The sequence below is a fragment of the Canis lupus genome, chromosome 7 (assembly GCF_048164855.1).
Source record: "Canis lupus baileyi chromosome 7, mCanLup2.hap1, whole genome shotgun sequence".
Lineage (NCBI taxonomy): Eukaryota > Metazoa > Chordata > Mammalia > Carnivora > Canidae > Canis > Canis lupus.
Window position 1 is genome coordinate 10502611 of NC_132844.1, and position 14865 is coordinate 10517475.

Below are 14865 nucleotides of genomic sequence, written 5' to 3' on the forward strand. Positions count from 1 at the left end.
ATGTGCTGACTGGAGTTTGTGAAGTGCTGGAATAGCTTTCCTCACCGCTCCGGGGAGGGCCTCTCAATCCATAGCAATCTCCTGTGCATATGGTCAAGATATCACTGAGCTTTCTGATCTAGTTCTTTTCTTGGAAGGAAGGAGGAGTACAAAGGCTGCTCAGTGCTCTTAGATGAGGAAGGAGGTTTTAGGGAAGGTTAAGGTAGAAATAAAAAGATACCAGGTTTGCTACCCATGGGCAAACGCATGGGCAGATTTAGGGTCAAGATGTCTGTTTTTGTGTTTTGGACATTTTTCCTTGGGGAGGGAGGGGAAGAGAGAGAGAGGGAGAGAGAGAAAGAGAAGAGAAGAGAAGAGAAGAGAAGAGAAGAGAAGAGAAGAGAAGAGGAGAGAGAGAAGAGAAGAGAAGGGGAAGGAAGGGGAGGGGAGGAGAGGGAAGGGAGAGGAAGAAAGGGCAAGAAAGTGTTGGAAATGGAAATGGAAAAAGGGAAATATTTGCTTTTTGCACTTAGGTCAAAAAGCTAGGATAGAGAGAGCAGCAAAGGGCAGGGCTGAGTGTGGGGGCAGGCCCTCCTTTGGATCCTGGCAATGAAGGGCACTTGATTATGTGTGGACACTTGGACGACAACTTCCACATTCTATTCATTCCTCCAAGTTTGAGGAATTTCACTGTGCCTTTTACTAATCTCTATAAGCACAAACAGTTTTTTTTTTTTTTTCTCTCTTCTTTTCTGGGTAGATACTTGACAATGTACGGGGAAGTCCATTTTTACAAGCTTTACTCCTCATCTCTGCATGGGCCTATTCTGTGTGTACAGCATGCTCCAACTTATAAATAGCTCGGTTCCAGAAGTTGCTTTTAGATCAGGATTTCTTAACTGGACCAACGTGTTAACGGGCTCCAAGGGGCCACAGAAGTGCTTTGAGTATGAGCAAAATTTTGCGTGTATGTGCGGATCACACAGATTCTTGCCCTGGAAGTCCACCGTTTGCATGGGATTCTGAAAGGATGCTTTGACCCTCTGATATTAGAAACACTGTTTGGTAATCAGCTGTTTGGAGCTTTTAATGCCTAGGTCCGAAATGGGTTCTGCCTCAAGAAGCTTACAGCCTAGCAAGGGAGATAAGACGTGCACATACATCTCTGTGAAGTTCTGACAACATGTTCTGGTCAATCTCAGGAAAAGAGACGAATTTGGGCCGTGGGCATCAAACAGCTTAACGTTTCTTCAGGGGTGTATGGGGGGGTGTATAGAGGAGCAAATGAGGAGAGCGACTTTAAGGATGTCAAGGAAGGGAACCCATTTATATGTGAGCCACTTCCAAGCTGGGTGTTTGTAAATCTTTTCCTTGGCGATCTGAAGATAGCCAAATTATATTTATGGCTGCAAAGGCCACTTTTTCATCAAAGATGAAAACGTGTATGAAAAAGGAAAAAAAAAATAGTGAGCCATACTGATTTTGTGGCTCTCTCTACAGACCACAACCCTATCATTTGATAAGAATGCATCAAAAAGCAGGTGTTGTAGGTCACAGGACAGTGAGCGGATCTGCTCGCCGGGTCATTTAGATGCTAAGAGGTGTGGGTTGGGGCCTCAGTGCATCTGGAACTTGGAGCTGGAAGCAGAAGGTTTGTGCCCCTTTGCCCACCCTGGTCCCACTCTGTTCCTTGTGCACACAAGCCCGAGGTGGCATTCCCTGGCCACCAGATGGCACTCCTGCATAGAGAGCCCACCCTGATTTCTTGGAGGCGGGCTGGGCTCACCGGCTCCTCCACCAGCCCTGCAAGTGAGGGCTGCTGCATCTGATAAAGGAGCTGATGAAGGAGGCAAAGAGTCAAGCACAGTCGTGTAAGAGAGACTTTCACGGAATCACATCGATGATATTTGAGGTGACAAGAAGCAGGAACTGCCTGTCTGCTTTTCACATTTACATTTTTAAAAATATGAGGAGCTTGAGGCATGACTGTCACCGAGCTGTAGGTGTGGTAGACAAATTAATACGCATAAGAGTGAATTTTCAACTTCCCCCCAGTGGGAATGTGGCTCTTCTTCCACATTTTCGTTTCACTTCCAGCGAACCCCTGTTTTTTCCAGGCTCCCAAGTGATCTCTGACTTACGTCTTGGATTCTTTGGGCTTCCTTCCTTCTGTTCTATCATTAAGTCCAAGCATTTGTTTCTTCAGATGATCCTCTGGCTTCCCCAGGCCTCATTCCCTTTCACTGCCATCACCTCTGCATCATTTGAATGGCAGTTACATAAATTCCTCAGATACTGTTCTAGCCACTATTTTAGACGAGAAAGGACTTCTCAAAGGTCCAGGGATGTGGCCTCCTACCCTTGAGTTCCAGTGCCTGTCCCCTGCTCAAGAACTGACAAGCCTGCAAGACCTCGGAGGACAGCGACAGGGAGAAGGACTCACTTCCTGTGTGGTCAACCAACCCGAATTGACTGAAATTCTGATAATGGTTGTTGAGTTGGTCTTTCTATATTTGTGATTAGCAAATCGATTTCCTGTAACGTAATCTGCTTCCCCAAAGTAACAAGTACACAATAAATATTTGTTGAATGAATGAGTTAATGAAAAGACATGATTCCAAACTCTTCCATGATGTTCACCACCATAATCCCAAATAGCCCAATAATATAGAAATCCTGCAAAGCAACAGTCTTTAAGTATTTGTGGAAAGTTCCTTAGATGGTTCTGATTGTTTCCAAGGGGGGGGGGGGAAGATTAATATGACAAAAACCTATGTACCCTGCTTTTTCAAATGATACCATTTTGTCTTATTTGCTTCAGATCTATTTAAACAATTCAGTAGGTATTTCAATCAAGTTTTTTGTGTAAAGAAAGAGTAAAATTGTTAAAAGAAGTACCTACTGTAAAAAACAGTACCACTCCACCTTCCTTTTCATAATTTCTTGCTCTCCAGAGGTAACCACTTTCAACTATTTTAGTACTTATTTATTTGGCTTGTCATGCTACTTACTGATTTTTCAGTTTTGACTCTCTGCTGTAGAAGATGAAGATCTAGCTGTTTTTCACCTCTTCAATACCTCTCCATGCAATTTTTGGGACATACTTACACAAAAAAATATTAGCTATTTATCTGAAATAAAAACTTAACTGGATGGTCTGTACCTGTATTTTTATTTGCTAGAAATCACATTCTTGACTTCCCAACACACAGGAACCCTTCCTGTCACAAGTCCTGAATACAGTTACATCTTAATTTTATCTTGTTGATTTTTTAATGTTTACTGAGAGGTATGCAAATAATAATCAAAGCCGAGCTAGAGAGCATATAAAATATCATTCATTTTCCTTCCCGATTGTTATTCCCTTGGATTAAAAATTGGCTTTATATTTGCTTATTTTTTTTCATATCTACCACTAGTTTACCCTCAAACTTCCCCCAGTTGTGTATTTCTCATCTGAATGTGTTCAGTTAATTTTGCTTCTTAAGGAAGTTTCTTCTGGCAACTTCTGCTCTGGTCTCAGCAGATTGTTTTCCAGAGCTGCTATATAGCTGGCAAATTGGGGAACCTTCATCCTCTTGATCCTTACCACTACCCTCCTGGGAAGGATCTTCTGTTTTTTTGGGCCCCTTATCTTTATTTTATCTTATTTTATATTTTATTTTATTTATTTTATTTTATTTTTTATATTTTATTTTATTTATTCATGAAAGACACAAAGAGAGGCAGAGACACAGACAGAGGGGGAAGCAGGCTTCTTGCAAGGAGCCCAGTGTGGGACTCCATCTCCAGACCAAGATCATATCATGAGCCAAAGGCAGATGCTCAACTACTGAGCCACCCATGCGTCCAGGGCCCTTTATCTTTATCTTTGTTTATTCCTTCACTTGGGTGAGAACTCCATGAGAAAGTTTGCCTGGAAGATAGAGAGGTTGAGAATTTGCACATGTGGAAATGAATTGCTTCTATACTCATACCTTTTGGGTGAGAGTAGGCTCCTATGCTGGGAATTATTTTGTAAGTATTGTTATATTACTTTCTAATGATGTAGACAGCTAAATGCTATCTTGAAATCCACTTCATTCTGCCCCTGGTGTTCAGAAATTTTATATGATGTGTGTGCCCTTGTGAGGGTCTGGATTCATGGTGGATATCTCAGCCTCCAGACAAAGTTAGGGAAAAAAGTTCAAACTTGGTTAACCAGTAAATAACATTCAGAACCAGTTTCCATCAGGAATGGCAATTTTTCTGCTGTTACCTTTAAATGATCAACTTATGTAATTTTCTTATTATTTGATATTATGGCAAACACTTCACTTTGAAAATATAGTACTGAAATCATCCCTAATAAAAGTCCAAAATATTTTGGAACACGTGAACACATGTTACATTTTTGCCTGCCACTGCACATACCACCCCTCATTTGAAATTTCAACCTAATTTAAATTTAAAATCAAAGTTCTAAAAATTAAACTAAAAGGTGCCTCAATTAGTTAAGCATCTGACCCTTGATTTCAGCGCAGGTCCTGATCTCAGGGTCCTGGGATGGAGCCTTGTGTCAGGGGAGAGTCTCAGTGAGGAGCTGCTTGAGATTCTTCTTCTCCCTCTGCCCCTACCTTCCTCACGTGCTCTCTCTCTCTCTTAAATAAATAAAATCTTAATATATATATATATATATGTATGTATATGTATACATATATACATTTATATATATCTAAATTAAACATATATAAACATATATAAACATATATATAAACTTATATATATATAAATAAATTAAACTGAAATGATTGTTGCCTGATGTTAACTTTTCTTAAAAGCAGAAAAAAGCCCAGTCAAGTATTAGTTATGACCACCCATATTTAAAATACCTGAATCAACATAATTTTCCTGTTTTGTTTTTTAACGTTTTTTAAAGACTTTTAAAAAAAATATGAGTGAGTGAGACAGAGTGCTTGATTGGGGGAAGGGCAGAGGGAGAGGGAGAAGCAGACTCCCCTGTGAGTAGGGGAGCCTGATGTAGGATCATGACCCCCCGAGGGGAAGGCAGATGCTTAACCCACTGAGCCACCCAGGTGCCCCACAATTTTCCTGTTTTAAAAGCTCTGAAGTTGGTCAGATTTAATTTTGTGGAGAAGGGATGCTGAAAGCCACATACACTTTGGAGCCTGGTATGGTTTTAATTTTAGTTGACCCAATCAGTGTGAGCTTAGAAAACATACTTAACTTCATTGAGTGTCACCTCTTAAATGGTTTCTTTTGGGGAAAGCAAATAAAAAATAACCATTTCCAAAGTGCCTTGTGCCTGCCACCTAATACACACTCGTGAAAAGCAGTTAGGGCCAGGTCTTCTAGTCATATGCTCTGAGTGTGGCTGTGGTGGAGGATGGGTACCAGGAAAAGACAATAAAGAAGGCACTCCAAAAGCTTGCTCTTTTTCTTCTGTGAGAAAAATCTGAAGAACTTCAGAGAAATAATATACATCTTATAGCTGTCAAATATCTCATTAGAATTTTTGGGTATAATGAATGTTTAAATATTAAAAAGAACAATTTGGGAAAATCAATCATACATTATTTTTGAGAAAATTGCTTTAGTGGCACTGAGTTGATCAAAAGAACATTTTTTTCCAAAGATTAATGGATTTTTAGATTATTGCTGAATAATATCTCCCAAAGAAAGTGAATAAACATCTATTTTCTTAACTGTGGCGCTCTTCATAGTGTTATAAATTAGAGATTAGTAATAGTTAATACTTGCATGAATTATCTGTACTGCTGAAAGTACCATGTTTCACATGTAATACGTGACCTTTTAAAAATATACCTTATGGTTGGCAAAGGAGTAGTTAAAGAATTTCTCATTGCTCTACCGCTGAGCTTAAGGGAGGAATATCTAGCAACAGAAATACTCTGATAATATGGAAAAATTTTATTTAGCAAACATCTGTCAAAAGATATTTCTATTATCAAATGAGGTTTTTCTTTTCAAGACAAGACGTTTTTTTTCCTACCTTTTTCTCCTTTTTTTTTTTTTTAAGATTTTAATTTATTTATTCATGAGAGACAGAGAGAGAGAGAAAGAGGCAGAGACACAGGCAGAGGGAGAAGCAAGCTCCATCCAGGGACTCGATACTGGGACTTGATCCTGGGACTTGATCCTGGGACTTGATCCTGGGACTTGATCCTGGAACTCCAGGATCATGCCCCAGGCCAAAGGCAGGCACTAAACTGCTGAGCCACCCAGGGATCCCCTCTTTTTCTCCTTCTATTGTAATCCTTTGAAATATCACTGGGATTTAACATTTGGTTAGGGAATTCTATTTTTAGTTGGATTATCAAAGGAAAATATTAAAAATATGAATGATATGAAAAATTATAAGTATCTCATTTTTCATTTGTAAAATAAAAATGAAGCAAATCGACTAGGTTCTCCATAGTAAAAAGCAGCTGTTTTTTTCTTGGACAGATTTTAGCCAGTGCCTTTTCTTTTTAAAACTTGAATTTTAGTTGAGGGCTCAGCTTTACTTTTTATTTTTTAAAGGCAACTGAAATTCCAAACAGAATTGCTGTAGTGGGCCTGAGTTTCTTTCACATCACGGCATGGAATATTTTCCATGCCACTAATCCCCAGTAGGTGCATTTCACCCACCTTAAATGGGATATTTCTAAACATTACCATTTCAACCAAAGTTATTTGATAGATCGCTATTATTTATTGATACTGCTATAAGTCTTGCTGCCAACATAATCTTAATAAGTCATTACAAGTCCACTGGGTAAGCTATTTTTCCATTTCTTAAGCTTTAGTGCCTGTGCTGTATGGATTTGGCATTTAATAAATCACTGGAGGGCCAGCAAACACATTATATTCCTGTAGTCGAGACTGTCTAGACAAAAGTGCATGGAGAGATCTTTCCACTCTAAGTAGCGGGAGAGCATTTGTTTGCCACAAATTGGTTCTGAATCAATTGCTCAGAAACTTGGCATATCCAGGCTTACTTGGATACAGGAGGAGGGCAAGACTAAGTGCTGCATGGGGTGCTTTTCTGCCTTCTAGTTTAATTGAATAACTGAGAAGCAATGCCTAAGAAACAACACTCCTGCGGGAAAATAGCCTAGAATTTCACCCTTTTTAGATTTAGGAGTTATTATACCAGTCTTTCTGTTATATGACCTTTGTTTACAAAATGTATGAAAGGTTTCTTAAAACAATTAAGGAAGTGATACTATTAAGAGTGTATAGCAAGGGAAAAAAGAGAATATGATTTCTTTTCTGGTAAACGTATTACATATGTATATGTATGCGCATGTGTATTTGTCTTCCCCATGTAGCTGTGTGCGTGTGTGTGTGTGTGTGTGTGTGTGTGTGTTGGGGGGGGAGAGGGATAGAGAGAAGGAGGGAGGCAGAGGAGAGAGAATCTTTAGTGAGTTTTAATGATCTGGGATTATGTTAGGGCTCGATTTTGCCCTTTGAACTAGACCACTAGTAGTCTCATAACTATTGCTGTTCTTGGAAGTCAAATCAGAACCTGAGGAATTTCTGAATAATATGAGTTTCAATGTGTCTCTTGGACTGGTCGACCAGGCTATGCTGTTGCTGTTATTTCTTCTATCTTAGTTATCTTTGCCTCACTATTCTTTCCTGCTGGTTGTGTAGCACCTAGAATTTCCACTTAGAGTTCCCTCTGTGATTGATTTTCGTATAGATAAGGTGTTTTGGGCAAAGAAAAAGAGTTATGAAAGTAACTCTAAGATTATTCAGGCCTCAGTGACACCAATAACATAGAATTTGTATTCAGAAACATTTGGATTACATATCCTAACCATACATTACCATAACATTTGGCCCCTTCCATGGATTTAAAACTATCTGGTTTTATCTTTACATAAAAAGAAAACTAATACTTGGCCAATATTTGGGAAGTGTTCATTTCACAGGTGACTTGTTAACGGGCACTGGTTCAGCTGTGGTAGAGTTCATTTGACTGCTTTATGTATGAATGTATTTTTCATCTTAAACTGTCCATGTGTATGAATGCTGCTCAAATTCTGTCTTCATTCCTGCTTTTCATTCCAACATATTTGAATATTGAAGAAATTATTAGACAAGTAAGTAAATCAGTAATATTTGAAGGATATGGTTGGGCAGCAATGACATTCAAATTTAAGTCCCAAGTTACCTGAGGGCAGAATGAATATCTCCCATCATGAACATTGCAGGTACTTCTTGAGATTTAGGTAAAATTAGCAGAAATCAGGAGTTTTATATCCTGCATAGAATAAAGCTTTTCAGTAGTGATAGTAGGATCTCTCCTGACTTCTGTAAACAGGCTTAAATACTGGTGTTTTTTGACATGATTATGTACAACTCTTGAGGTTGTGTCGTTTAGGTCTTTGACTTTAGAATGCTATCCAATCCAAATTCATAAATCCTCACATCATCTTCTAGCATTGTGATTATGCTTGTAATTGGGCACCTTTATGGTATGATCCAATGGAACTGGGGCTGCCTGTCAGACTATTTGTATTCATGGAGTTATTAGCATTATCTGGAGACAGATTGTGTGATTATGGATATGGAGAGGTAGGACAGATATCCAGAAAGCTCTTCTTACATCCAAGTGACTACTTGACACATCTTTTTCCAAAAATATTTCTTTTGCATAAGGGTTCTAGACCTCCTCCTTGAAAGAAATTTGGCAGGCTTCATTTCTATAACATATGCAGGGATGGGCCAGGAGGAAATCTCTGAGCCTTTAGTAGGCAGAATGGGGAAAGGAGAAAAAAATATTTCTGAAAGCATTAATTGAATAGAGAAAGGCACATTGAGGGAGTTAAAGGTCTTAGGGGAAAATTTCTCATACCTATGACTAGTTATTATTATTTAAAACAACATTGTTGACTTGCCTTATTTTTCTATTTAGAATCCATGTTGTCCAAGGACAGAAACTTAATATTTAAGTCCATATTTCCAAGAAAGAAATATTGAGTTTTTATTCTTCGTAGTCAATAGTAAAAATCAACCTCTTTCACCAATGTCAACAGGGTAAAAATTCCATAAATTAATTTTTTTCTTTCAGCCAAGAGGAGAAAATATTGAGAAACATCCTATAATAAGAAAATATTTCTTTCAGAAATCAAATTTAAGAATCTTTTGGAAAAATGTTCCTTTTTTCTCTCTTCCATATGTTTTGAGCATGTGGATGCCTGGAATAAATGCAATTTAGAGGCCATTCTGAAAAGGCAGAAAAGCCAAAGAATTCTTATGGATGATTGGCAAATCTTAAGAGTGCTAATTTAGAAGAATGCTAGTAAATAAGGATGCTTCTGTGAGTTTGAAATGCCTATCTAAGGCTTTCAGCTGCCATCTGAAGAACAGTAGAACCCTGTGAAGAACACTTTGGCCAAGTGTTGTTCATATATATCTTCCCTCTTTCTTTGTCCAGATATATTAGTGCTGAGAACATGGGGGATGATTAGGCATTTGATGAATATGGATCATGTGTAGATAGTCAATTTGGAGAAATGGGAGTACCTCATAAGGTAATAATTTAAATATTTCACAGAAGTTTACTGTCTTGAAAAAGATACTGTGTGAGGTAGGTGCTGAGAATTATGAAACTATATTACTCAGAAAAAGTGTTCTGAATTTTTTGGCTGTAATAATAATTTAACAATGGCTGACTGTTTATATTGCTTCTTTGATACATATTGACTCATTTAATCCTCATGACACTCAATGAGGTCATGTATGGATACTATCCCTATTTTATACAGGAGGCCCAGACAAAGTGGTTTGTCCATAATTGCACATAACTCTATGTGGTCATGCTTCTTACCCAGTCAGTTTGGCTCTAAAGTCTATACATAACCCCCATCCTAATCACTGTAATCTACTCAAAGAGAAAGCAGCTCAAGTGAAGCAAGCCATAGAAAGTGTATGATATGGGGTATTAGTAAAAGGCATCTCTCAGTAATGAATGCTGGCTTTGAAGTATTTGGGGCTGGAGCTGGTAAGTGGGTACCTTCAAGGACCATGGTGGCCACACCTCATTCATCCCTCTGTCTCATCCCATCCACATGGTCTTATGTCTATTATATCTCACTGTATCTGCCTTATGTGCCTGCTTTTTCTCTGTGGTCCATAGAGATTAAAAAAATGGCCCCCTCCAACCAAACTCTACACTGGAACTCAAGAATTCCTCACTATCTTAAGTTTTGCTTCTGGGCTCATCCCTGATCCAGTCATCTTCTGAAAAGAAGAAGATATGAACGTTGGGGAGGATGTAGTTCTTAGAGAGTGTGCTAATAATAGGAAGACAACAAAAAACTTACTTTAGGAAAGTAAAGTAAAGTAAGTTCAAGCTTTTCAGGGCAGCAATCTTTCCATAAGACCCTACTGCCTGAGTGTTGTGGGCAGTGGTATTACTTTTTCTCAAGCAGTCCCATTACTGTACCTCAGAACTCTTTCTATAGGAGGATTATACATGCCTACCCTATTGAACTCAGGGTCATGTGATGTGCTTTGGCCGATGAGATGTCAGTAAGAGTGCCATGTGTCACTTCTGAGCAGAAGCTTTAAGAGCCAACCTGTGCTTCTCCATTCCTCTCCTTCCTCTACTATAATGCTTGATTGGTAAAGTCCCAGACAGAAGTAGTAAATATGCAATGGAGCAGAACTGCGTGTACCCACGATGGACAGGTAGGCTTGAGGAAGAAATGAACTTTTGCTCTTTTAAGCCACTGAGATTTTAGAGTAGTTTGCTTTTACAATTGATCCTAACTGAAATGAATATGTCACAGCTTAAATCATAAATATCATATAAACAGCAGGCACAAATGGGGAAAAATATACTCTTACCTGATAACCCCACTGAAGTGGAGCTTTTAGTGACCACATAGTCTAATCGTACCACATTGGATTATCTAGTTGGTACCTACTCCCAAGGCCCAGTTCTTAGGCAAAATGATGAAAATTGTTGTTTGCTTTGTATTACTCCTCCTTTCCCAAACTCTCTGCTCCCTTTGGACAGGGACCTCTACCATTTGAGAGGACATATCCAGATTGCCTTGGCCTCCTGATCTCACCTTGCCTGGCTTCCAGAATGCTATCTCGTGTTCACCTCTCCATCTTTCCCCTCTTATATACTATCTTCTCTCAGGCTCAGATTCAAGATACTAGAAGTGTATTAGTCAGGGTTCTCCAGAGAAACAGACCCAAAGATCAGATTATAAGAGCTGATTTATATGGTTATGGAAGCCTAGAAGTCACACTGTGTTGTCGGCAAGCTGGAGAGCTGGGAAAGTGAGTGGTAAAATTCAATTCAAGGCCAAAGGCATGAGAATCAGGAATCTGATGTCCACTGGCAGGAAAACATGGATGTCCCAGCTCAAGAAGAGAGAGAATTCACCCTTACTTCACCGTTTTTTGTTCCATTTGGGTCCCCAGTGGATTAATTGATATCTAAGGTGTCAGTGGATCTACTTTATGAAGTGTACTGAATCAAATGCTAATCTCTATACCCTCACACATACATCCAGGAATAATGTTTTACCAGCTACTTGGGGCTCCCTTGGCCTGGCCAAGTTGACACATAAAATTGACATTCACTATAAGGCTACTTATTCTTGACATTCATTCATATTCTATCATAGCATTGTCATTAGAAATATAATATTTACCACATTATATAGTTAAGACTTTTATATTAAAAAAACCATGGGGGCACCTGGGTGGCTCAGCTGGTTGGGTGTCTGCCTTTGGCTTAGGTCATGATCCCAGGATCCTGGGATTGAGCCCTGCATTGGGGCAGGTCCCTTCTCAGTGGGGAGCCTGCTTCTCCCTCTCCTCCCTGCTCACTTGTGCTCTCTCTTGCTATCTCTGTTGCTATCTCTCTCTCTCTCTAATAAATTTTTTTAAAAAATCTCAAAAAATCACATTAAAAGAGTAAAAAGTTACAGGTGAAATGAATTTTGATAATATATTTTATTGAACCAAACATATAAAATATCATTTCAATATGTACTCATTTATGTATATAAATATAATTGAGTTTTTTTTCACATTTTTTCATAGTAAGTCTTCGAGATCTGGCATATTTTTATACTTATAGTATATCTCAATTCAGACCAGCCACATTTTGTATACTTAATTGTGATGTATGCCCAGTGGCCACAGTGTTGGTCAGCACAACTCTTTAACATCCAATCCACTCATAGGCAGTTAACCGGGTGCCATTCTTCTTACCCTTCCAGGTAATATAGGATTATTTTGTAGCAATCTCTAGGAGATAATGGATGTGATTCTGTTTTTTAACCAAAAGAGTGACTAATGGTGAAGACTTTCTGACAGGATTCCAGAGGAGAAGGATCTCTGTAGTAGCTATGTATCTATTGAACATCTGGTCCTGTCGATTTTAGATCTTTCTGAGAGGGTGGATCTTGCCCTCTACTCTTTTTAATCTAATACTATGACCTAGGCTTCTCTTGGTAAGTTAGAAACAGCTTGTTAGGCTTTCCTTTGATGTAGAATATATGGATTTCTAAACTTCGGATGTTGTTGGGGCTACAATTTTATAAAAATTCCAATTGATTCTTGGTCCTGTCTGTTCAGCCAGAACCTGGAAGGTGGAATGGTCCAGGGCCTCAGTGGAGGTAGTTTCATAGGGGTGGAGATATTATAAAACAAGTTTGCAGGGGAAGTATATGGAAGAGTTCTATTTCTACCCACTTTCCTCTTCCTAATTTCCATCTTTTTAGTTTGGAAGGTACGTTTTGTTACATTCTAGTAAAGTAAAAGGGGAGGCACGAATTAATCGTGCAATAACCTTGAGAGGGGAAAAAAAATCCAGTGCAAAAAGTGAGACAATATCATGAAAAGCAAAACAAAGCAGTGCTGAAATAATTCTCTAATGACTTCTCCAAAGCAAATTTAAACCTTTATGCAAAGGAGTAATTTAAATGATTCATAGTAAAAGTCGAGCAAATTTATCCAATCATCAGTCAGTATGCCAAATGATGGTGTTAGAAGAATTGCACATCAACAGGGAAAATCAAGTTATTTCACATAGCAACTGGGTTGTTATCCAAATCAAATAAGCAAAATGAGAAAAAGTTATGTCCTCCATGGCCATAAATCAACAATAGTGGGCTCTACTGCATTTTTAATTGGCAGCATCTTTCCCTTCATACATCCAAATATGGATTCAGGAAGTATCTCTTTAGCTGCCTGGGCATTTTTATAACGCTTATTATCATTATAAAACTGTAGAATCAAGGGAGGTAAAAGTGGGATCACATGAGACAAAAGCTTTGGTGAGGATTGTAAATTACATGCTTTAATGTCATTAAGCCATTACAAAATTCAATTTCTATGTGATTTTAAAGGCAGTTTTTAAAGTCAACTACCTACCAATTAATGCAAAAATAAATGGAGCTGTTATGAGAGTTAGTCTTTAGCTTTGAAGAAGGTTTGTTTCAAATGTCAAGGATTTGTCCTAATGAATACTGGAATCCGTGAATGATTCCCAGCAGCAAAGGAAATTTACGAATATGAGAAAAATCACATGGTCTCCTTTCTTAAAAGCAGTTGTGTGTGATAGAGTTAGAAGCACTTAATCTTTTCAATATTTGCTTTCAAAATTGGATGAAATCCATACCACTGATAAAACAATCTTTCTCTGGGAGCATTGGTTAGTGCCCAGCAGAGACCCAGGTACTTCCTTACAGGAGAAAGCTAAGACCCTGACAACCCAGAGGATGTAGTATAGAGTATGGGTTCACACTGCTGCCTGAGACATGGAGCTGTGGCAGTGGCCCGTCCGCTACCCACGTGCCTAGGTGGCCAGAGAAGGCCTTCTGTTTTGGCAGGAGGTAAAACTGTTAAGTTCCTTTATTCAGCTGACTCCTCAACCTGAGCTTACACATACCAGCTATTAAGTCTCTGACCTAAGGATTCCGTCTTAGCAGCTGCCTTAGTGTAAAGTAAAAAAGGAAGTAATCCTGATTTGAAAATATAACACATTCCAAATGAGCAGAAAATGAAATGAGATATTTTTCCTGCAGTGTGCACAAATGCAGACCCTTAGTGGGATGGAGAGAGTTAGAGAAGGTGGGTGTATAGAAGTCCGCAGGAGAAGTGATGGGGCTACGCAGAGAGCCTTTCAGCCTGAGGGGTGTCCACTGCACAGTAGAAGTGAGTGTGGCACTGCAGTAAGTTTTTAGAGATCTCAGAATTCCAGATGTTTATGTGAAATTGCCCAATTTTTAAGTGTTGGCAACAAATTCATATTAAAAAAACCAAACAAAATGAAATAAAAGAACTCCTTTGCGTGTGTCAAACAAGACTAGCCGGTGAGGCAGGTGCAACTAGCTAGCCTTCAAATTGCAATCTCTGTTTTACTACTTTGAAAAATCCCTGTATTTAAATAGAAAGAAAAGCTCCGTGATCACAATTTTCTTTTTGAGAAGAGTTTATTGTCTTAAAGTAGGCCTTAATTACTCATCTGTTTTTATTTTACACAAGCCTTGTTCTGGGTCCATTTTACTTTGGATTGAGTATTTTCTGAGCTGTGAAATACTCTCAGAATCCTCAGTCACTTATGTTCTGCTCTGAATGTAGATTTTATCATAAAGCTATCTTAAATCCCTTTTCCCTTCAGCCATCTCCCACGTAGTTTTTAAAGCTCATCAATATAAATGTTTGTGTCTGTCTTATTTGTTTCTCATGTTTAGAAGGGGGAAAAGGAGATTGATTACAAGGATCATAAAAGTAATGATGCGTTTAATGAAAGCATGTATTTTATAGATAAAATAAACTTTAAAAAATAACTTGAAGCTGACATCCAAATTAATGGAATGAAATGACCTTCAGAAAGCAATTTCT

At 38.6% G+C, this 14865-nt stretch overlaps 1 long non-coding RNA gene across 17 annotated transcripts in view; it reads left to right on the forward strand.

The window, feature by feature from the left end:
• Positions 1-14865, forward strand: part of LOC140636580 (uncharacterized) — a 456565-nt gene that overhangs the window by 105135 nt on the left and 336565 nt on the right. The window lies entirely within an intron of this gene.